At 50.1% G+C, this 25,559-nt stretch overlaps 1 long non-coding RNA gene across 2 annotated transcripts in view; it reads left to right on the top strand.

The window, feature by feature from the left end:
- Positions 1-25,559, top strand: part of LOC105489398 (uncharacterized) — a 136,693-nt gene that overhangs the window by 82,723 nt on the left and 28,411 nt on the right. Inside the window, exons 4-7 of one of the 2 annotated variants that reach the window (XR_011616884.1) lie at positions 227-296; positions 985-1,030; positions 1,615-1,727; positions 4,631-4,696. This is a non-coding gene — a long non-coding RNA (uncharacterized lncRNA). The remainder of the gene's footprint in view (positions 1-226; positions 297-984; positions 1,031-1,614; positions 1,728-4,630; positions 4,697-25,559) is intronic. The other variant, XR_011616885.1, reaches the window with a different exon arrangement.

Raw genomic sequence — 25,559 nt, 5'->3', positions numbered from 1 at the left:
GCTCCCCACCAATCTCACTTCTACGGCTTCAGAATGGCAGGACTCTATTTTGATGCAACCTTTAGTTAACAAGATTTCACCATCAAGTAGATTTTTCACAAGGGCTAACAGATGTTGTATTTTTCTGAGTCCTTTCATGTCTGCAAATGTGAGCTCTTGCCTTTATACCTAAGCTCCAACTTGGCTGGGTAGAATTCACTTGGGTCATATTCTCTTTTCCTTCTAGACATTTCTCCTTTGCTCTGGCACTGATTGCTGCTGGAAAGACATCTGAAACGCACCTGATTTTTCTTCTTGTAAGTGAATTATTTTTGTCCTGAATGTGAAAAAAAATTTATTTTAGTTAAATGGTTTAACCAGAATTTGTCTGAAGGTTTACTGTTAGAGATTTTTCCTAATAAGTGGTATGTGTTTTCAGTCTTGCCGATTCAGTCTTTATTCTAATTCCTATATGAGTCCACTATTGTTAAAGTAAATTAAAATGAAAAGAGACCAGGCCTGAAGAATCTCTGAGTAGACAAAAGCAGTCAGGCCTCATAAGTCATCTTAACCTTGCTTAATTTGCATACGTTAGCAAAACTTAACTTTAGCCATTTCTGGTAAATGCTTATGTTAGAAACAAAAGTTAACCTCAGTCAATTATTAGCAGACAGAAAGTTTCTATTTATATAACTAGGGACTTTCAAATGGGATGAATCAAATAAGATAATTTTGTAACTGCCACCAATCAAATAATTTCTTTATCTTGCTTCCGTATTCACCCTAAAAATATTTGCCTCTGATGCTATGTCATTAGAACACTGAACATTTTTTTGGTCTGGCATACCCCAATTCATGAATTGCTTTTTCCTCAAATAAACTCTTTAAAATGTAATTGTGTTTCCAATTTTTATTTTACACTATTCAAATACAGATCTCTCATCCATTTGGAATGTATTCTGGTGTAGGGTCTAACAATGTCATCTTTTTCCTGATAATATCCAGATGTTGTCTGGGCAGTTTGAGTTTGAGGTGCTGATGAAGCATGCAGGTGAGGCTGCGTTCAGGGCCACTGTGAATTCAGGGCTGGAGAGGGGTCAGGGACCAAGGGACAGACCTGAGGGCCATAGTAGAGACATCTAAACAAGGAGAGAGACGGGATTGCGAAAGAAGGACAAGTCATGACCAATATGCGCAGGGCCAAGTCCAAAACCTTGGGAGGCCTGTACGTTTAGGGAATACAAAGGAGGGAAAGAGATCGAAGAGGATGAAGGCTGAGAAAAGACCATTGGGTTGGGTCTTCAGAGATTGGCGTCCAAGGGAGATAAGCATCAGAGCCGGGTGGCGAAGGGCAAGGGAAGGAGCAGATGATGACACAAGTGAGGCAGCTCTCCCCGGAGTGGTATGACAGGAGAGGGGAAGGCGCAGCTGTGCAGACTTTGCAGGAGAAAGGGGTGTTTCTATTAGACAGAGTGAGACTTTAGCAATTTAGTGGACCTGTGAAAGGGGTCAGGGTGGGGAGAGGTGGAAGATAAAGAGAAGGAAAACCACAACAGTGATGGAAAGTTGGGCAGGTAGGAGATGGGATCACAAGGCAGGATGCAAGTAACAGAGCCTCTATCTGAACCATTTTAGGAAAAAGATCATTCACTGACTGGGCACGGTGGCTCACACCTCCGAGCACCTTGGGAGGCCAAGGCAGAAGAATTGCTTGAGCCCAGGAGTTCAAGACCAGCCTGGGCAATATGGTGAGACCCCTGTCTTTATAAAAAAAAAATTTTTTTTAATTAGCCAGGTGTGGTGGTGCACACCTGTGGTCCTAGCTACTCGGGATGCTGAGGTGGGAGAATCACTTAAGCCCAGGAGTTCGAGACTGCAGTGAGCCATGTTCATGCCATTGTACTCTAGCCTGGGCAACAGAGAGATACCCTGTCTTGAATAATAGTAGTAATAATAATAATTTTAAAAAGAGATCATGGTGAAACACCATCTCTACTAAAGATACAAAAAATTAGCCACACGTGGTGGTGTGCGCCTATAATCCCAGCTACTTGGGAGGCTGAGGTAGGAGAATTGCTTGAGCCTGGGAGGTGGAGGTTGCAGTGAGCCGAGATCACACCATTGCACTCCAACCTGGGTGACAGGGCGAGACTCCGTCTCAAAAAAAAAAAAAAAAAAAAAAAAGATTATTTATTGCCTTATGTAACCAAGAGATGTGAAAGGAGAAAAAGGAAGCAGAACTAAGGACTCAAATATTGCCAAGTTCTGATTTCCATTGCTCATATCTGTTTCTCTGCGGACTGGCTTTAACGCGGCCTTCCCACACAGCAGGGAGATGGCCGCCAGCCTCCGCAGGCCTCGGTTGGCAGTTCCCCTGGGAAAGAGGCAGTGTATGAGGTGCTGAGAGTGATGTTTCTGGAGATAGACTGCCTGGGTTTGAATTGTGGCTCTGCCACTTACTCGGGCAAATTCCTTTACCTTTCCGACCTTAGATTCCTTATCTGTAAAATGAGGTAATCGCAGAGTCTGCTTCATGACTGCTACAGAAATTAAAAAATATGACGCAACAGTGCTGACACTTAGTGGGTGCTCACTGTTCATAATTGCTAAGTGTTATAGCTGCTTTTAGCATTATCATCAACATTATCATCATTATTAGGGAGCCGAGTATTAATGTTAACGTGAACACCTTCAGGGAAGAACCTTGATTGGCCCATCTTGGGTCAAGTGCTCACTCTCATGGTCAGGCGGATGGGAAACTGTGATGGGTGGTCCCGACTGGAACCACATGGGTGGCTGGGAATGGGGTGTAGGTACCTGAATGAAGGAAAGTCTTCCTCCAAGAGAAGGAAGAGTGGGCAGGACTAACAGGAGCGGTCCACATCCGGGAGTGCAGTTAGCCCAGGACAGAGGAGGGGACTTCTTCCACGGTCTTCACTGCCTGATCCTCCCATTTTGCCAGCTGTTTATGTGGACTGCACCACACACCCAGCTCAAGTGACTCGGATATGAGGTTTCCAGAAGGTAGGGGTCTGGTGTCTGCAGCATATGCTTCAGGTTCTACCAGATGCCCCAGCTGCCGTGTGTAGGGAAGGCAGGATCACAGGGTGGCCAGCTGTAGCGGGCTGGGCCAAGGGCAGAGGCAGTGCCACAAGGCAGGTTGGGCTCAGTTCCATTGCCACCCACTTCTTGGGCAGTTTCTCCATATACCAGCATACTAGTGCCACTCTGTTTCCCAGGGTCCACGGAAAAGACATTGTCACCAGAAGTCCATGGTCCTTAAGGAAAGGTCAGCTGTGCAGGAGGTGAACTTGAACCTGCCTCACCTGTGAAAGTGACACAGTGGAGAGGCTGATTTCATGTCAGCACAGATCTGATGGGAACGTTCTAGCCTATTCTAAAAATGATTGCACCTCCTCTCCTGGAGTAAGGCCCATCTCATGGGTGCTCCCTGACCCATAGCACATTCCCTTTTCATCAGTCTCAGTACAGCTGTGTGTGATTCTGTATCTCTGCAGACACTCACACTTGCATGGTCCACCTTCGGGCAAAGGTCCAGTAACCATGCTGAGAGCAAACGCTGTTCTGGCGCTCATGCCCGGCATCTGCTGCAGCAGGCAAACACCGAGGGCCTTGACAAGTGTAAGCCTTGCTTTTCCCATTTGGATGGAAGATCGGAGACCCAAAGTGGGAAGACCCCTAATACACAGAAAGAACACCATGAGCTGAAGAGGAGTGGCTTCTAAGACGCAGTGGCTCACAGTGCAGTAGGGAAGACCGGCCCACGACAGCTCCTTAGAGGTGCTGTGATTGATTCTGCAAGGAGGATAGGAGTCAACCTGTGGCTGACCAGGACAGGGGTCATTTGTTTTGTCCCAGGAAATGGCCGGTTGGAAAGATGAGATAGGCCGGAACGTGCAGGCAGGGTGGGGAAGGCCTTGAAGTTTGAGGAGGATTTTGCCCGGTTATGAACTCAGCTGTGTCCTCTCCAATTCTGTATGTTGAAGTCCTAACCTCCATTACCACAGAATGTGACTGTATTTGGAGACAGGGTGTGATATTGTGATATAAGAAGAAATATATATTTTGGTTTTCACTCCTGGCCGAAGTTCCTAAAATGCTTGTCAGTTCCTAAGTGGTAAAGGTGAAAGGAGCATCTATTGTTATTACATTTGGTCTTTGTCCCTGGTTCCTGAAATAGCTCCAGAGTGATACAGGTGAAAGGAGTGTCTTTTAAAAGTTCCTAAACGCCCCTTTCCAGCACACCTGAGTTTATGTTATACGTGACTTTCAGCAAGCCCCCAGCTAGCTGCCAGATGGGAGCTGGTTAGTTGGTGAGTAAAGGGTTGAAATTTTCAGCCCTACCTCCTCCACCTGTGAGGAGGTGCTGTGGCTTGACTCACCCAAACCACATCTCATCTCGAATTGTAATCCCCATAATTTTGTCCCCAGCCAAATCTCATCTCAAAGTGTAATCCCCCTAATTTCCATGTTGCAGATGGGACTTGGCAGGAGGTGATTGGATCATGGGGGCAGTGTCCCTCGTGCTGTTCTCGTGATAGTGAGTTCTCACGAGGTCTGATGGTTTTGTAAGTGTCTGACATTTCCTCCTACCCACACTTATTCTCTTCTCTCTCGCTGCCTTGTGAAGAAGGTGCCTGCTTCCCCTTCCACCATGATTGTAAGTTACCTGAGACCTCACCAGCCATGAGGAACGGTGAGTCAATTAAACCTCTTTTCTTTATTCGGGCAGTTTTTTTTATAGCAGTGTGAAAATGGACTAATACAGGAGGGGAGAGAAGAATGGAAGTTGAGTTAATCACAAATGGCCAGTTATTTGATCATTTATGCCTATTAAAGAAGTCTCCATAGAAATCCGGAAGGACGGGGTCTGGAGAGCGTCCTGGTTGCTAAACACATGGATGTGTCTGGAGGGCGGCAAGCCCACAGAGGGCAGAGAAGCTCCACACCCTTCCCACATTCCTTGCCCCATCTGGCTGTTCGTCTGTATCCTTTGTAATATCCCTTTTAATAAACTGGTAAATGTAAGCATTTCCTTGAGTTCTGTGAGCCATCCTAGTAAATTAATGCAAGGAAGGGGTAGTGGGACCCCTGATTTGTAGCCGATTGGTTAGAAGGATAGGTGACAACCTACTACTCGTGATTGGCATCTGAACTGCCAATCCCACTGGGGGACAGTCTTGTGGGACTGAGTCCTAACAGGTGGGATCTGATGGTATCTCCATGCAGACAGTGTCAGAATTAAGTTAAATTATAGCACAGTTACTTGGTGTTTGCCAGGGCATTGGTTGCTGATGGAGAGATATCCCCATACATTTTGGGGTGAAGTGTTGAGTGTTGACCACGTGAGAGGAGAAATAGTGTTTGTTTTTCTGATACACTTGTTTTGAAATTTTGTATCTTGATAGGTTTATTCTGAATCTTGTGAAAGGACAAATGTACAGGAATAGCCAAGTCCACTTAAAGAAAGGACAGGGAGCTACAAAGATATGTTAGAAACTATTAGGAAAAAAATATATTAGAAATACGTCATTTTCTTTTTTTTTTTTTTTTTTTTTGAGACGGAGTCTCGCTCTGCCGCCCAGGCTGGAGTGCAGTGGCCGGATCTCAGCTCACTGCAAGCTCCGCCTCCTGGGTTCACGCCATTCTCCTGCCTCAGCCTCCCAAGTAGTTGGGACTACAGGCGCCCGCCACTGCGCCCGGCTAGTTTTTTGTATTTTTTAGTAGAGACGGGGTTTCACCGTGTTAGCCAGGATGGTCTCGATCTCCTGACCTCGTGATCCGCCCGTCTCGGCCTCCCAAAGTGCTGGGATTACAGGCTTGAGCCACCGCGCCCGGCAGAAATACGTCATTTTCTTAGCACAGGAATAAACAATTGGATCAGTGCATTGATCTGAAATGAAGAGGCTGAGGCATCTTTAGTTGAGACAAAGTGAGGACAGCTGCCTGGGACACACTTCCACGTTGCCCTGAGGAGTGCTCCCGCAGCCTTTGCTGCAAGCAGGTTTTTAAAGGAAAGGGAACAGGAGTGGGTTGGATGAAATTGTTTGACAGGAATTCTCATTGATTGACAGAGATAACATGATTTGTGATTGGCTTTACACCATTGAACTATAGGGTAGGAGTTAAGGTGTGCAGCGTGTGGCATTTTATAGCTACTCAATGTCAGTCCACAGGCCCTTAATGAGTGGCTTCAAGAGGTAATTATTTAGCTCAAGGGGGATGGACATGGCTGCTGATTCATTCCAGTGCCTCTCTGGGTCTGATGATTTAAAGGGACTTAAATCCTCAGGTTAAGTTTATTTTCTTCTTCCTTTTGTTTCTTCCACAAATGGAACAAAACAGGAATTCCAAAAACAAATTCACGTATGCAAAGGAATTTAGTGTTTTATAAGAAATGTCACTTCCAGTCAGTAGGAAAGGAAATACAATTCAGTGCTGGGGCAGTTGGTTATCTATCAGGAAAAAAATTAAGTTGCAGTCTTACCTCATACCAGTTACAAAGATAAATGGGGGTTAGATTAAATAATGCTATAAATACATTAGAAGAAAATATAAAATATATTGATGACCTTGGGGAAAAGAAGGCATTCTACACAAACACACACACATAGACACACGTAGCAGAAAGGAAGTTTGAAGTCTTTTTTTTTTTTTTTTGAGATGGAGCCTTGCTCTGTTGCCCAGGCTGGAGTACAGTGGCGCAATCTTGGTTCACCGCAACTTCCACCTCCCGGGTTCAAGTGATTCTCCTGCCTCAGCCTCCCCGGTAGCTGGGATTACAGGTGCCTGCCACCACACCTGGCTAACTTTTGTATTTTTAGTAGAGAGGGGATTTCATATTGGCCAGGCTGGTCTCGAACTCCTGACCTCAGGTGATCCACTTGCCTCAGCCTCCCAAAGTTCTGGGATTACAGGTGTGAGCCACTGTGCCAGGCCTGAAGTCTCATAATTTGATTACCACATAATCAAACACTCCTGAGTGAAAATGCCGCAAGCGCTCAACCTCATTACACATTGAAACCAAGAGATGCTATGCTTTACCTGTCAGATGGACAAATTCTCCTTTTAATTAAACTTTTCATTTTGAGATAATTATAGATTCACATGCAGTTGGAAGAAATAATACAGAGAGACCCCTGTACCCTTTACCTGAGTTTCCCCAAAGGTAACATTGTACAAAACTGTAGTACAATCTCACCACCAGAATATCCACACTGACACAGCGGAGATTCAAAGCACTTCCACCACCACAAAGGTCACGCAGCCCTTTACCAGCCACACCTACTTCCCTCGCACCCCAGCACTCCTTAATCCCTCTCAATGGCTAATCTGTTACTCATTTCTTTAACTTTATCATTTCCAGAAGGTTATTTAAATGGAATCATGTAACGTGTAATTTATCGGTACTAGCTTTTTTTCACTCAGCCTAATTCCGTGGCGATTCATTCAGGTTGCTTATCAACAGCTTTTTCCTTTTTGTTGCTGTTCCGTGGTATGGATGCACCTCAGCGTGTTCAATCACATACCCAGGGACGAATATCTTCCAGTTTGGGTCTATTTTAAGTCACGCTATGATAAACATTCATTTACAGTTTTTTGTGTGAACTTGAGTCTTCATTTCTCTGGGATAAATGCCCCAAAGTGCGATCACTAGGTAGTATTATCATTGCATATTTAGTGTTTCTAACTGCCAAACCGTTTTCCAGAGTGGCTGTAACATTTGACACACCACCGGCAACGTATGAGCGATCCGCGGATCCACATCATCATCATTTGGTGTCGCCACTGGTTTTATTTTAGTCATTCTGATGGGCGTGTGGTGACACATCACTGCAGTTTTCATTCACATTTCCCCAGTAGCTAGTGATGTTGGACATCTTGTGCTTGTTCGCCGTCTGTACACCTCTCCAGTGAAGTGTCCCTTCGTGAGTTTTGCCCATTTCCTTGTTCAACTGATTGGTCTTTTTCTACTGTTGTGAGTTCTTTATATATTCTAGGAACTAGTACTTCATCAGATATGCAGTTTGCAAATGTTTTCTCCCAGTCTAAAGTTCTAAATGTTGATGAGGCCTAATTTATCAATATTTTCTTTATGGATTATGCTTTTTGTATTGAGTCTAAAATTCTAAATGTTGATGAGGCCTAATTTATCAATATTTTCTTTATGGATTATGCTTTTTGTATTGAGTCTAAGAACACTTTGCCAGCTCTATACCCTGAAGATTTCCTCCTATTTTTTTTCTAAAAGTTGTATAGTTTTATGCTTTATGTTCAAGTTTGTGACCCATTTTGAGTCAATTTTTGTATAAGATGTGAGACTAAGGTTGAAGTTCATTTTTTTGGATGGGTGTCCAATTGTTCCATTGAACATCCATTGGTTGAAAGGTTATCTTTCCTCCATTGATGGACTTTTGCACCTTTGTAAAAAGTTGGTTGGAGGCCGGGCGCGGTGGCTCACTCCTGTAATCCCAGCACTTTGGGAGACTGAAGTGGGCGGATCACCTGAGGTTAGTAATTTGAGACCAGCCTGGCCAACATGGTGAAATCCCCTCTCTACTAAAAATACAAAAGTTAGCCAGGTATGGTGGCAGGTGCCTGTAATCCCAGCTACTTGGGAGGCTGAGGCAGGAGAATCTCTTGAACCTGGGAGGTGGAGGTTACAGTAAGCCGAGACAGCACCACTGCGCCCCAGCCTCGGCAACAAGAGTGAAACTCTGTCTCAAATAAAAAAAAATAAAAAAGGCTATAAAAACAATACTGTGTATTTTCTATCAATATCTGAGTATAAATATAAATGAAACAAGTCTGAAAGGAAATGTACCATACTGGAAGCAATGGTTATATGTGGGAAGGGCATTGAGCTCAGGGCAGTTAAAGTTTTAGCTTCAGAATATTTATTTAGACAGAGTCTTGCTCTGCTGCCCAGACTGGGGTACAGTGGCATCATCATAGCTCACTGTGACTTCAAACTCCTGGGCCTAAGCAATCCTCCTGCCTCAGTCTCCTGAGCAGCTGGGACTACAAGTGGACGCTACCACCACACCTGGCTAATTTTAAAATATATTTCGTAGAGACAGGGTTTTGCTGTTACCCAGGTTGATCTTGAATCTGGCCTCAAGTGATCCTCCTGCTTCAACCTTCCAAAGTGCTGGGATTACAGGTGTGAACCACTGTGCCTGACCCTTATTTTATTGTTTTTACCAGGAACACGTTCACATATTTTTATGAATTTAAGAATCATTTAGAAAATAACTTGTAGGCAGTATTCAGGGCATAACTTGGGTGGTTTACTTCGGGTGAACATCAGTGCAGGAGGCAGATACTTTGTCTATCTTTGTTTTCTGCTAAGAGGCATTTGGCAAATGGAGAGAGCTCGACCGACTTTACTAAGAGTCAGAAGTCCTAGGCTGGAGCCCCAGCTCTCCCATGTCTTATCTCTCTGAACCCTGAACTCCTCAGCTGCCCAGGGAGATCATGTCCCTGTCTTGCCTCCTCAGGGAGTTTCTGTGCAAATGAAATGGGGCTGTGAGTTTGGAAGCCCTCTCTGAGCTGCTCGCCCTGGGCACAGATCAGGAAGCATTCGGGCTTCCCCTTTGGATGGCAAGGGAGCCAGGCAGGGGAGTGCCCCTGCCAGTGACCCTGGAAGGGCTCAGCAGCCCCACTGTGCTCCAGGGCTGCAGACAGAGCCATTGACCTCCTCCCCACTAGTGCCACCCCGAATCTCCCTGTGGGGACAGCCAGGACAGGGTGGGTGGTGCCAGCACCCCATCCTCACGCCCAGAAAACTGACTCATGGTCATCATCACTTTAAAGGAGAGACCACATGATGGTGAAATGCAGGGCGATTCTGTGGCTGGTGCATAGTTGGGAGTAGATCCCTCTTCTAGCACTTTCCACCTATGTCACCTTGGACAAGGTGCTTAATCTTCCTGAGCGGCAGTTTCCTGGTGTAAGATGGGATGGAGAGTAGTAAGGGTTGTTGTGAGGGTTTAGCAATGATATGTACCCAAAGCCTGGGCTGTAGCAGGTTCTCAGGAAGTGGTAGCTCTGTGTGTGTGTGTGTGTGTGTGTGTGTGTGTGTGTATGTATGTATGTATGTGTGTGACAGCAATAAGTGACAGTGGAGAGAACAGGTTGATTACAGGTTTTGTTCTGGACAATAAGAAAGAAATGAATATTATCTGACTCTGCCCAGCCCTGCTAAACAGTTCTCCACTGGTGATGGCAATTTGGAGTGTCAACTTTGAGCAGTCCTGCATCGAGCAGCACTTTCTCCAGGGCTAACCTTTCCGTAGATGGATCCCTAGGGCACGATTCCCAGAGGTCCTGCAGGGCCCCCTGTCCACTCTGCCTCCGAAGAATTCTCCTACCCATTAGCGGATGCCCCAATCCTCTTTGGAAAGCTACATTCTTGAGTTCAAGGCTTTGACTCCCAGCAATGCTCTCCCACAGTGGGAGAGTGCTTTACGCTTCTGAAGGTGCTTTTCCATCCCCTGTCAAGTTCCTCCCCTGATAATTGTGATGTAGACAGATACCATTCAAGGGTCCCTGGAAGAACTGGGGAAAGTGGTAACCAGAATCTTGGGTGCCTCACTGGATGCTTGATCTCCAGATAGCTGGGAACCAAAGCCCCAAAGCTGAGCTTGACTTAGAGCTCTGCCTTGGACTGTTGCTCGTCATCACTTGCCTTAGAAGAGCCGATGCCAACTTGGTCTGAATCCCTGGCCTTTCCAGGAACCATTCAATGGAATTGGGTGTTCAGGGAGGAACAATCTTTTCTAAGACATACACTGCTCAGAGACAGGCTCCCAGCCATGCCTAAGAACAGAATGGATAGCACAGCCAGAGGGGACTGCTCACTTCTCCAAGTCCAGGAAATTATAGTGCCTGCACCGCTTTCTAGCTCATCAATCTGGCATTCCCAGCGAAGGTCCTGCCTGAAATAGCAGTGGTATCTGCTATTTAACTTGCCCATTTTCATGTAAGCCTCATGTTTCTGCACTCTCTCTAACTAGAAAGTAAGCATGTGCCTTCCCTGGTGTGAACTGAGCAAACACTTGTCCAGTTCCACTTACCTGCAGGCTGGAGGTCTCCAGGCTGGATATGGCTTTGGTTGAAGCTGGTGCCTCTGCCTCTGGAAGGACTCTGGCCAAAGTTGTTGTTTTACAGCCCAGGAAGGTCTTCTGCATGTTTTCCCACAAGAAAGGGAAGAGGGTCCCCCGTCATGGGCAGGGGCCTACTTAAACTACCTTTGAGGTTAACCCTGGAAACTTTCCATGCCAACTAAGTGACCCCTGGCAAGAGACTTTATTATGTGGCAATGAGGTAGAGGTTTGGCTTATCTCTGCCCATGCTGATGCTGATGTCTCATATTCCAGCTTCAGAGTCAATGAGCCAGGGGTTGCATTTTGCCTAACTCAACAACTGACTCATGGCAAGGGCCCTGTCTTTCCTGTACCCAGCATCACTGAGTTAGGTGGTCGGTAACCGGTGGTTGATATCCGATGTAAATATCTAGGCTCAGTGAAGATTTTCGAATGATTATAAAATATTTAAGATGTACAAAAAGTATAAGAAAGAATGTAATACACCCCCATGAACCCACCACCCAGCTTATGAAGTAAAGTGTTACAAATACAATCAAAACTCTGGCATATTCTTCCTCTCATCAACAACCTTGGCCAGAGTCCTTCGAGAAGCAGAAGCACTGAACCTCCCTCACTTCCTGTCTTCCCAACACAGGTAACCACTCTAATTAATTTGTTATTTATCATTCCCATGCATCTCTTTATTTTTTTGCTACATGTGTAGGTGTTTCTAAATTTTATTTACACACACACACACACACACACACACACAAAATGTGTTGATACATGTAGCTGCAGTTTATTCATTTTCACTGCTGTATAGTGTTCCATTATGTGAAAATACCATAATTTATCCATTCTCTGGTTGACAGGCATCCAGGCTGTTTTCCAGGTCTTCTGTCTTTGCTTTTGTTATAAATCATGCTGCAGTGACTATCCTTGTACATATTTCCTTTTGCAGACCTGAGGAATAGGATAAGTGCCTAAGAGTGATGGTGCTGGATTGTAGAATATGTGCACCTTTGACATTTCTTTCCACTTTTTTTTTTTTTTTTTTTTTGAGACGGCGTCTCGCTCTGTCACCCAGGCTGGAGTGCAGTGGCGGGATCTCCGCTCATTGCAAGCTCCGCCTTCCGGGTTTACACCATTGTCCTGCCTCAGCCTCCCGAGTAGCTGGGACTACAGGCGCCCGCCACCTAGCCCGGCTAGTTTTTTATATTTTTTATTAGAGATGGGGTTTCACCGTGTTAGCCAGGATGGTCTCGATCTCCTGACCTCGTGATCCGCCTGTCTCGGCCTCCCAAAGTGCTGGGATTACAGGCTTGAGTCACAGCGCCCGGCCTCTTTCCACTTTTGTTAGCAGTGTATATGTGTTAGCATTTCTCAACATAATTGGCATTGAGTTTAATTAGATTTAAAACTGTCAGTGATATGAAATATTGTACAGTAACTTCAAAAATTAGGCAGAATTGACATCTTTGTAATATTGAATCATCGTATTCACAAGCTTGGCATATCAATTTAACTTTTTCAGTATTAGATTTCATACTTTTTTCCATTGATGTTTTATACATCTTCAGTTAGATGTATTTATTCCTTATATTTTTGTTGCTTTTATAAGAATATTCTTTTCTCCAGTAGTCTTTTTTACTGAGGTATAATCACGTACAATAACACACAGACTTAGGTGTACGTATACATATAGTTCTGACATATGTATCAAAACTCTTTTTGACAATTGAATATACCTGTGGAATAACCACCACCCCTCACAAAATGTAGACATGTCCATTTCCTGGGAGAGGTTCCCTTATATTCTTTTCTAGTCAATGTCCCCCTGACCCAGAGGCAATCACTGTTTTGATTTCTATCACAAGATACCTTTTAAAATTGATGTTTAACTGTTTGTAGTTATTCAATATGTATTTTTCTATGAGGTCCTTAATCTTATGCTTTTATTTCTGTGAAAGCCCACATTTCCCCAGGACACATGCTCACATGTATTACTGCTATTTCCCATGAGTTTCAGGCCCTCCCCTGAGAATATCTTCAGGAGTGGGATAGGGAAGAGAAGGGCTCTGCGTATCCACAGTGGAGAACTAGCATGAGATCGCTCATTCTATTGTTTGTGACTTAAGAAAGCCTTTAAGGGGTTTTCCGCCCTGGGTGGGCCAGGTGTTCCTTGCCCTCATTCTGGTAAACCCACAACCTTCAGCGTGGACATTATGGCCATCATGAACATGTCACAGTGCTGCAGAGATTTTGTTGATTTCCAGATTTTGGGGGGCCTGTTCCCAACAGACCCCACCCACTCCTGGAAACGGGGAAATGTCTTCCTTTGTGCGCCCTTCACCTCTTCGGCATCTCCTGAGATCATTTTCTCCTCCATCTTGTCTCCCTTCTGTCCTGAATTGTGGCAAAGATGAGATCAATAATTTGGGGACCAAACCAAGCCAGTGTGTGACAGCCAATGTGTGGCTCTGGATGAGCAGGACGGAGGGAAGGGAAGATAAACGTGAGAGCTGGGGCAGACTTGGAGACCCTCTTGGCCCCATTGCAGATGAGGGGGTGAGGTCCAGAGGTCACTGACCATTAACCTTCCCACTGTCCAGCATCCACTGTGGGCCGGGTGCTGTTCTCAGCGTGGAGGTAGAGTGGTGATGAAGACGCTTGCCTCTGCCCTCAGAGCAAAATCAAGCGGAAGCAAACTGAGAGGAAAGACGGCATTTAGAATAAAGGCCATAGAGACCGTGATGCCACAGAGTGGTTGGTGGGAGCCAGTGAGTCAAGGGCGAGTCTGTGAAGATGACATTTGGGCAGTGACAGGAATGAGGAGACAGTGTTGTGGAGGATGCCAGGCAGGGGAGGAGCCTCGCAGGGGCTGCGGGTGGGAGCTGGGGTTTCCTGAGCAGCTGAGGGAAGCAGGTGGGGCGGGGCCCTCAGGGATGGGTGGGGTTGTGTTGGGTGGGCGGGGAGGTGGGTGGGGCATCTCGGGATGGGCGGGGAAGTGGGAGGGGCTGGAGTAGGCAGAGAGGATGAAGCCAGAAGGACTAGGGGGCGTTTCTCCAAATGCAATGGAAAGTCATTGCGGAATTTAAGCAGGAAGGAGGTTGACTTGAGGTGGCTGTTGTGTTAAGAACAGGCTCCAGGGTGGCAGGAGTGGAAGTCGGAAGACCACTGAGAGGCTGTTGCAGTGCCCACGTGGCCTGGACCAAGGCGTCAGTGTCGGGGAATGAAGGAGCCGGCCTGGGATGTGTTGCGGGGGTGCTGCCAACCGGGACTTGCAGGGTGATGGGCTGGGGCAAAAAGAGTAAGAGGAATCCAGGCAGGGCCCTGCGTCCGCCTGGCGAATTTATTCCATTGAGCAAAGCCAGACACAAAATCACACCCAGCCATATTTTCGTTAGTGGTATTTGTTTTTAATCACCACACAGAGCTATCGTGAGGACCAGATAAAGAAATGGATGTGAAGCTGTGCTGCAAACCGCGCCATGTGGGGTGTTTCCTCATTGTCCGGGTAGCAGTCGGCATGAGGCCGGTGTTTCCACAGCTTCTCCTCCTCCCTCACCCCCAGTGCTATTAACATCAACTTGGAGTTTCCCGAGGGATGATTTAGCTTCCTGATGGTCCAGAAGCTGCCCTGACTCTTTCTCCTGCTGGCTGATAGGGGTGGGTTTCCACAATGCAAAGTGCCTACAAGCTGTCAACAAGTTCAAACTGATCAACTCCAGGGGAGAAGGTGGTGGGCATTGGGGATAAGAGGCTATGACTTATCAGGAGGTGTTATTCATCCTTGTGGCGCCTCCTTCTGGTACTATTCACAGACTGACAGTGATTTAGAGACCCTCCGTTGGGCGGGACTAATTATGTTGGTACCCGTGCTCTGGGCAGGGTTTCTCAAAGTGGGTTCCCTTGGGATACTCAGTGATAAAGGGTCTGTTCGCTGGTCACCTCCCTTTGGGGAGCTGCCGCACCTGCGTACTGCCTCTTCCTCTTTCAGCTGACCAGTGAGTGTTTAGCCTTTTGAAAGCTCTGAGAAGCCCTGCAGTGAAGAAACCTATAGAACCCTGAGTATGTCTCAAACTGACTTCACCACGAACCCTCAAGCCCTTATTTCACCCCTAGGAGCTGCTGCAGGGACTGGGAGGTGTGTGTTGAGAGAGTGGGGGTCATGTCCAACATCCAGCTTATTCAGGATCAGCCTTGTGCTGGGAAAATCCAGGCCTTCGCGGAGCATATGAGCGTCCCCCCTCCCCCAAACCCGTTGTAAGGAGCTTACAGTCTGGTCAGGGACACAGTACCAGGGGCTGGGGGCGGGGCCCAACTGTGTGGGGCTGCTCTGGCTGCAGGAAGTGTGTGTGTGTGTGTGTGTGTGTGTGTGTGTGTGTGTGTGTGTGTAGGGAGTGGGGGGCTGGTTAAAGGAAGGCTTAAAGGGCCCCAGAGGATAGTCTATCCAGATGGAGGCAGGGAGTGAAGGGTGAGGTGGGGTCCCTGCGCAAGGTCAGGTGGCAGGGGACGTGTTGGGGTCAGGTCTGGCTGCCTGTTCAAAGCCTGCCTCCACCATGCAGGAGCTCCCTGAGGCTGAGCTATTCCCTCCCAACCTGTGGGTTTCGGGTTCCTTATCTGAACAGGGGGTGCTGATGATAGCACCTGGGGAGCTTGGATGAAGGCCTACCACAGGAAGCTCTCAGTGAATATCTACAGTTTTCATATAAGTTAAAGCCACTTCCTCCCTGGGATATGGGAGTCCATCTGTGGGGGTGACCGAAGAGGCCTCAGAACTCCACAGTGGCTCACCTTAGAAATTAGGGCACCAGGCCGGGCACAATGGCTCATGCCTATAACCCCAACACTTTAGGAGGCCAAGGCAGGGGGATCCCCTGAGGTCAGGATTTCAAGACCAGCCTGGCCAAAATGGCGAAACCCCGCCTCTACTAAAAATATAAAAATTAGCCGGGCCTGGTGGTAGGGGCCTGTAATCCCAGGTACTTGGGAGGCTGAGGCAGAGAATTGCTTGAACCCAGGAGGTAAAGGTTGCAGTGAGCTGAGATTGCGCCACTGCACTCCAGCCTGGGTGGCAGAGTGAGACTCCATCTGGAAAAAAAAAAAAAAGGCCACCAGGGCTGCAGGCGCAGTGGCTCATGTCTGTAATCCCAGCACTTGCGGAGGCCGAGGCGGGTGGATCATGAGGTCAGGAGTTCAAGACCGGTCAGTTCGAGACCAGCCTGGCCAACATGGTGAAACCCTGTCTCTACTAAAAATACAAAAATTAGCTGGGTGTGGCTGCGGGTGCCTGTAATCCCAGTTACTCTGGAGGCTGAGGCAGGATAATCGCTTGAATCCAGGAGGTGCAGATTGTAGTGGGCCGAGATACAGCCACTGCAATCCATCCTGGGCAACAGAGAAAGACTCTCTCTTGGGGGAAAAAAAAAGTGAGGGCACCGTGTGGTCAGGAAATGCACAGGGCCAGGGCTTGCCCAGCTCATCCCAAACAGTGCCTGCTGCCCTCACCAGACCTCCGGCTGGTCTCATCCTCATTCAGGGCGTCTGTGTTGCTCTGAGGTGCTGCCTAGGGGCAGGGGCAGGTGGGGCTGATGGAGCAGCCTCCCCTCCATGGGATGGCAGAACCTCAGGTCCAGCCATTGCCCGTCAACAGCAAAGAGCAAACCTGCAAGACAAGCTCCCCACACACTCACACACACCTACACTCACACCCCTACACATATTCCACACACCCCATACACCCCCACACCCCACACACTCACACACACCTACACTCACACCCCTACACATATTCCACACACCCCATACACCCCCACACCCCACACACTCAAACACACCTACACTCACACCCCTACACATATTCCACACACCCCATACACCCCCACACCCCACACACTCACACACCTACACTCACACCCCTACACATATTCCACACACCCCATACCCCGCACACCCCACAGACTCACACACACCTACACTCACACCCCTACACATATTCCACACACCCCATACACCCCCACACCCCACACACTCACACACACCTACACTCACACCCCTACACATATTCCACACACCACATACCCCGCCACACCGAACACACTCACACACCTACACTCACACCCCTACACATATTCCACACACCCCATACCCCCCCACACCCCACACACTCAAACACACCTACACTCACACCCCTACACATATTCCACACACCCCATACCCCCCCACACCCCACACACTCACACACCTACACTCACACCCCTACACATATTCCACACACCCCATACCCCCCCACACCCCACACACTCACACACACCTACACTCACACCCCTACAATATTCCACACACCCCATAAACCCCCACAGCCCACACACTCACACACACCTACACTCACATCCCTACACATATTCCACACACCCCATAACCCCCCACACCCACACACTGAAACACACCTACACTCACACCCCTACACATATTCCACACACCGCATACCCCCCCCACACCCCACACACTCACACACCTAAACTCAACCCCTACACATATTCCACACACCCCATACCCCACCACCCTCCATACACTCAAATACACCTACACTCACACCCCTACACATATTACACACACCCCATACACCCCCACACCCCCACACACTCACACACACCTACACTCACATCCCTACACATATTCCACACACCGCATACCCCACCACCCCCCCCCACACACTCACACACACCTACACTCACACCCCTACACATATTCCACACACCCCATACCCCACCCCCCCCCCACACACACACCTACACTCAAACCCCTACACATATTCCACAGACCCCATACCCCCCCCAAACCCCACACACTCACACACACCTACACTCACACCGCTACACAGATTCCACACACCCCATACCCCCAAAACCCCACACACTCACACACACCTACACTCACACCCCTACACATATTCCACACACCCCATATCCCCCCACACCCCCCACACCCACACACACCTAACTCACACCCCTACACATATTCCACACACACCCCATACCCCCCCACACCCGACACACTCACACACACCTACACTCACACCCCTACACATATTCCACACACCCCATACCCCCCACACCCCACACACACCTACATTCACACCCCTACACATATTCCCCACACCCCATACCCCCCACACCCCACACACACCTACCACACTCACACCCCTAAACATATTCCAAACACCCCATACCCCCCCACACCCCACACACTCACACACCTACACTCACACCCCTACCCATATTCCACTCACCCCATACCCCCCCACACCCACACACTCAAACACACCAACAGTCACACCCATACACATATTCCACAGACCACATAACCCCCACACCCCACACACACCTACACTGACACCCCTACACATATTACACACACCCCATATCCCCCCACACCCCACACACTCACACACACCCACACTCACACCCCTAAACATATTCCACACACACCCCATACCCCCCACACCCCACACACTCACACACACCTACACTCACACGCCTACACATATTCCACACACCCCATACCCCCCACACCCCACACACACACACCTACTCTCACACCCCTACGCATATTCCACACACTGCATACCCCCCCACACCCCACACAATCACACACACCTACACTCACACCCCTACACATATCCACACACACCATACCCCCACCTCCACACACTCACACATATACTCACACCCCTACACATATTCCACACACCCCATATCCCCCACACCACACACTCACACACACCTACACTCACACGCCTACACATATTCCACACACACTCCATACCCCCCCACAACCCAAAAACACACACACCTACACTCACACCCCTACACATATTCCACACACCCCATACCCCCCACAGCCCACACACACCTACACTCACACCCCTACACATATTCCACACACCCCATACCCCCCCACACCCCCACACACTCACCACACCTACACTCACACCACTAAACGTATTCCACACACCCCATACCCCCTCACACCCCACACACTCACCACACCTACACTACACCCCTACACGTATTCAACACACCCCATAGCCCCCCACACCCCACACACTCACACACACCTACACTCACACCCCTACACGTATTCCACACACCCCATACCCCACCACCCCCCACACACTCACACACACCCTACACTCACACCCCTACACGTATTCCACATACCCCACACCCCACCACACCCCCCACACACACCACTACACTCACACCCCTACACATATTCCCCACACCCCATATCCCCCCACACCCCACACACTCACACACCTACACTCACACCCCTGCACATATTCCACACACCGCATACCCCACCACCCACCACACACTCACACACACCTATACTCACACCCCTACACATATTTCACACACCCCATACCCCACCACACCCCACACACACAACCCTACACTCACACCCCTACACATATTCCACACACCCCGTATCCCCCCATACCCCACACACTCACACACCTACACTCACACTCCTACACATATCCACACACCCCATACCCCACCACCCCCCACACACTCAAATACACCTACACTCACACCCCTACACATATTACACACACCCCATACACCCCCCACACCCCACACACTCACACACACCTACACTCACATCCCTACACATATTCCACACACCGCATACCCCACCACCCCCCCCACACACTCACACACACCTACACTCACACCCCTACACATATTCCACACACCCCATACCCCACCACCCCCCACACACACACCCCTACACTCAAACCCCTACACATATTCCACAGACGCCATACCCCCCCAAACCCCACACACTCACACACACCTACACTCACGCCCCTACACAGATTCCACACACCCCATACCCCGCAAAACCCCACACACTCACACACACCTACACTCACACCCCTAAACATATTCCACACACCCCATATCCCCCCACACCCCACACACCCACACACACCTACACTCACACCCCTACACATATTCCACACACACCCCATACCCCCCCACACCCGACACACTCACACACACCTACACTCACACCCCTACACATATTCCACACACCCCATACCCCCCACACCCCACACACACCTACACTCACACCCCTACACATATTCCACACACCCCATACCCCCACCACACACTCAAACACACCTACACTCACACACCTACACATATTCCACACACCCCATAACCCCCCACACACTCAAACACACCTACACTCACACCCTACACATATTCTACACACCCCATACCCCCCCACACCCCACACACTCACACACCTACACTCAACCCCTACACATATTCCACACACCCCATACCCGCCCAGACCCTACACACTCACACACACCTACACTCACACCCCTACACATATTCCACACACCCCAAAACCCCACCCCCACACACTCACACCTACACTCACATGCCTACACATATTGCGCACACCCCATACCCCCCACACCCCACACTCACACACACCTACACTCACACCCCTACACATATTCCACACACACTCCATACCCCCCCACACCCCACAAACTCACACACCTACACTGACACCCCTACACATATTCCACACACCCCATACCCCCCACACCCCACACACACACACCTACACTCACACCCCTACGCATATTCCACACACCGCATACCCCCCCACACCCCACACAATCACACACACCTACACTCACACCCCTACACATATTCCACACACCCCATACACCCCCACACCCCACACACTCACACACACCTACACTCACATCCCTACACATATTCCACACACCCCATAACCCCCCACACCCCACACACTCAAACACACCTACACTCACACCCCTACACATATTCCACACACCCCATACCCCCCCACACCCCACACACACACCTACACTCAACCCCTACACATATTCCACACACCCCATACCCCACCACCCCCCACACACTCAAATACACCTACACTCACACCCCTACACATATTACACACACCCCAAACACCCCCACACCCCACACACTCACACACACCTACACTCACATCCCTACACATATTCCACACACTGCATACCCCACCACCCCCCCCACACTCACACACACCTACACTCACACCCCTACACATATTCCACACACCCCATACCCCACCACCCCCCCCACACACACAACTACACTCAAACCCCTACACATATTCCACAGACCCCATACCCCCCCAAACCCCACACACTCACACACACCTACACTCACACCCCTACACAGATTCCACACACCCCATACCCCCCCACACCCCACACACTCACACACATCTACACTCACACCCCTACACATATTCCACACACCCCATACCCCACCACACCCCACACACTCACACACACCTACACTCACACCCCTACACATATTCCACATACCGTATACCCCACCACACCCCACACACACACACCTACACTCACACCCCTACACATATTCCACACACTCCATACCCCCCCACACCGTACACACCTACACTCACCCCCCTACACATATTCCACACACCCCATATCCCCCCACACCCCACACACTCACACACCTACACTCACACCCCTACCCATATTCCACTCACCCCATACCCCCCCCCACACCCCACACACTCAAACACACCAACAGTCACACCCATACACATATTCCACACACCACATACCCCCCACACCCCACACACACCTACACTGACACCCCTACACATATTACACACACCCCATACCCCCCACACCCCACACATTCACACACACCCACACTCACACCCCTAAACATATTCCACACACACCCCATACCCCCCACACCCCACACACTCACACACACCTACACTCACACGCCTACACATATTCCACACACCCCATACCCCCCACACCCCACACACACACACCTACACTACCCCTACGCATATTCCACACACGGCATACCCCCCACACCCCACACAATCACACACACCTACACTCACACCCCTACACATATTCCACACACACCATACCCCCACCTCCACACACTCACACATATACTCACACCCCTACACATATTCGGCACACCCCATATCCCCCACACCACACACTCACACACACCTACACTCACACGCCTACACATATTCCACACACACTCCATACTCCCCCACAACCCAAAAAACTCACACACACCTACACTCACACCCCTACACATATTCCACACACCCCATACCCCCCACAGCCCACACACACCTACACTCACACCCCTACACGTATTCCACACACCCCATACCCCCACCTCCACACACTCACACATACACTCACACCCCTACACATATTCGGCACACCCCATATCCCCCACACCACACACTCACACACACCTACACTCACACGCCTACACATATTCCACACACACTCCATACCCCCCCACAACCCAAAAAACTCACACACACCTACACTCACACCCCTACACATATTCCACACACCCCATACCCCCCACAGCCCACACACACCTACACTCACACCCCTACACATATTCCACACACCCCATACCCCCCCACACCCCACACACTCACCACACCTACACTCACACCCCTACACGTATTCCACACACCCCATACCCCCACACCCCACACACTCACACACACCTACACTCACACCCCTACACGGATTCAACACACCCCATACCCCCCCACACCCCACACACACACACACACCTACACTCACACCCCTACACCTATTCCACACACCCCATACCCCCCACACCCCACACACACCTACACTCACACCCCTACACATATTCCACACACCCCATACCCCCCCACCCCCCCCACACTCACACCCACACTCACACCCCTACACATATTCCACAGACACCCCATACCCCCCCACACCCCACACACTCACACATACCTACACTCACACCCCTACACATATTCCACACACCCCATATCCCCCCCACCCCACACACTCACACACCTACACTCACACCCTTACCCATATTCCACACACCCCATACCCCCCCACACCCACACACTCACACACGCCTACACTCACACCCCTACACATATTGCACACACCCCGTACCCCCCCACACCCCACACACTCACACACCTACACTCACACCCCTACACATATTCCACACACCCCATACCCCCCCACACCCCACACACTCACACACACCTACACTCACACCCCTACACATATTCCACACACCCCATACCCCACCACACCCCACACACTCACACACACCTACACTCACACCCCTACACATATTCCACATACCGTATACCCCACCACACCCCACACACACACCCCTACACTCACACCCCTACACATATTCCACACACTCCATACCCCCCCACACCGTAGACACCTACACTCACCCCCCTACACATATTCCACACACCACATACCCCCCCACACCCCACACACACCTACACTCACACCCCTACACATATTCCACACACCATATACCCCACCACACCCCACACACACCTACACTCACACCCCTACACATATTCCACACACTCCATACCCCCCCACACCGTACACACCTACACTCACCCCCCTACACATATTCCACACACCACATACCCCCCCACACCCCACACACACCTACACTCACACCCCTACACATATTCCACACACCATATACCCCACCACACCCACACACACCTACACTCACACCCCTACACATATTCCACACACCACCTACCCCCCCACACCCCACACACACACAGCTACACTCACACCCCTTCACGTATTCCACACACCCCATACCCCCCCACACCCCACACACACACACCTACACTCACACCCCTACACGTATTCCACACACCCCATACCCCCCCATACCCCACACACTCACACACACCTACACTCACACCCCTACACGTATGCAACACACCCCATACTCCCCACACCCCACACACTCACACACACCTACACTCACACCCCTACACGTATGCAACACACCCCATACCCCCCCACACCCCCCCACACACACACCCCTACACTCACACCCCTACACATATTCCACACACCCCATACCCCCCTTCCCCACACACTCACACCTACACTCACACCCCTACACATATTCCGCACACCCCATCCCCCCCCACACCCCGCACACTCACACACACCTAAACTCACACCCCTACACATATTCCACACACCCCATACCCCCCACACCCCACAGACTCACACACATCTACACTCACACCCCTACACATATTCCACACACACCCCATACCTCCCCACACCCCACACACTCACACACACCTACACTCACACCCCTACACATATTCCACACACCCCATACCCCCCAACACCCCGTCCCCCCACACACACCCCATCCCCACACACCCCACACCCTCACACACCCCATACCCCCACACACACCCCATACCCCCCCACACCCTCACACACCCCACACATACCCCCCACACCCCCTACACACACCCCATACCCTCACACACACCCCATCCCCCCACACACCCCATATCCCCACACACACCTCTTATCCCCACACACACCACATATCCCCACACACTCCCCTTATCCCCACACACATACCGCCATGCACACCATACCCTACACACCCCCACACACCCCCACACACCCCCACACACCCCCGCACACCCCCACACAGCCCCCACACACACACCACACACACACCACACACACCCCATACCCCCACACACACCCCATATCCCCACACACACCCTATACAGACGCACACTCCCACCCACAGCCCCCACCCCCCACACTCTCACACATGCATATTCACACACACAACCCCCACACACATATACACCCCCACACGCACCCCACATACTCCCCACACACACCCCAGATATCCCCCGACACACATGCACACACACACATACACGCACAGACACACACACACACACACACACACTCACTCCTTGGGGCTCTTCGCTGTCTTGTGACCCAGTGGCCCATGGAGAAGGATGCCAGGAGAGAAATGGGTGGGCTGGTCTTGTGGAGTCTGGCAGCCAGGGCAGCCCCCATCGGAAGGCAGGAGGATCTGGAGGGGCCCAGAGGCTGTGTTGACCAGAACGTTCTCTCTGCCCAGAATTCTACAGTTAGAATCTTTGAATGGAGGCTGTGGGGCCTCTAACAGGCCCTCAGCGTGCACACGGGACACAGGGCAGGACAGAGGGGCTGGGCAGGATCGCTGCCGCCTTGGGGCCTGGACTCGCGGGGCGCTGGGAGGATAACTGCTGATGAACAGTGCACAGAGGCAGCCATGCAGAGACTCAGGAGGACAGAGCTGGATGGATGAGCCCAGTGGGGCCAGGAACCTGGAGACCCTGAAGGGACCACTGCAGGCATGGTGGCATCAAAGTCCTCCCTGAGCCACCCTTCAAACCGGGTTTGGGTTAGGTGACCCACACCAGTGCCAGTGTATCAGGCAGAAGCTTGGCCCGGGGGTAGTAGAT

This window comes from Macaca nemestrina, chromosome 19, assembly GCF_043159975.1.
Source record: "Macaca nemestrina isolate mMacNem1 chromosome 19, mMacNem.hap1, whole genome shotgun sequence".
Classification (NCBI taxonomy): Eukaryota; Metazoa; Chordata; class Mammalia; order Primates; family Cercopithecidae; genus Macaca; species Macaca nemestrina.
The sequence above is the reverse complement of the archived record's forward strand: the minus strand, read 5'-3'. Positions and strand labels throughout refer to the sequence as shown.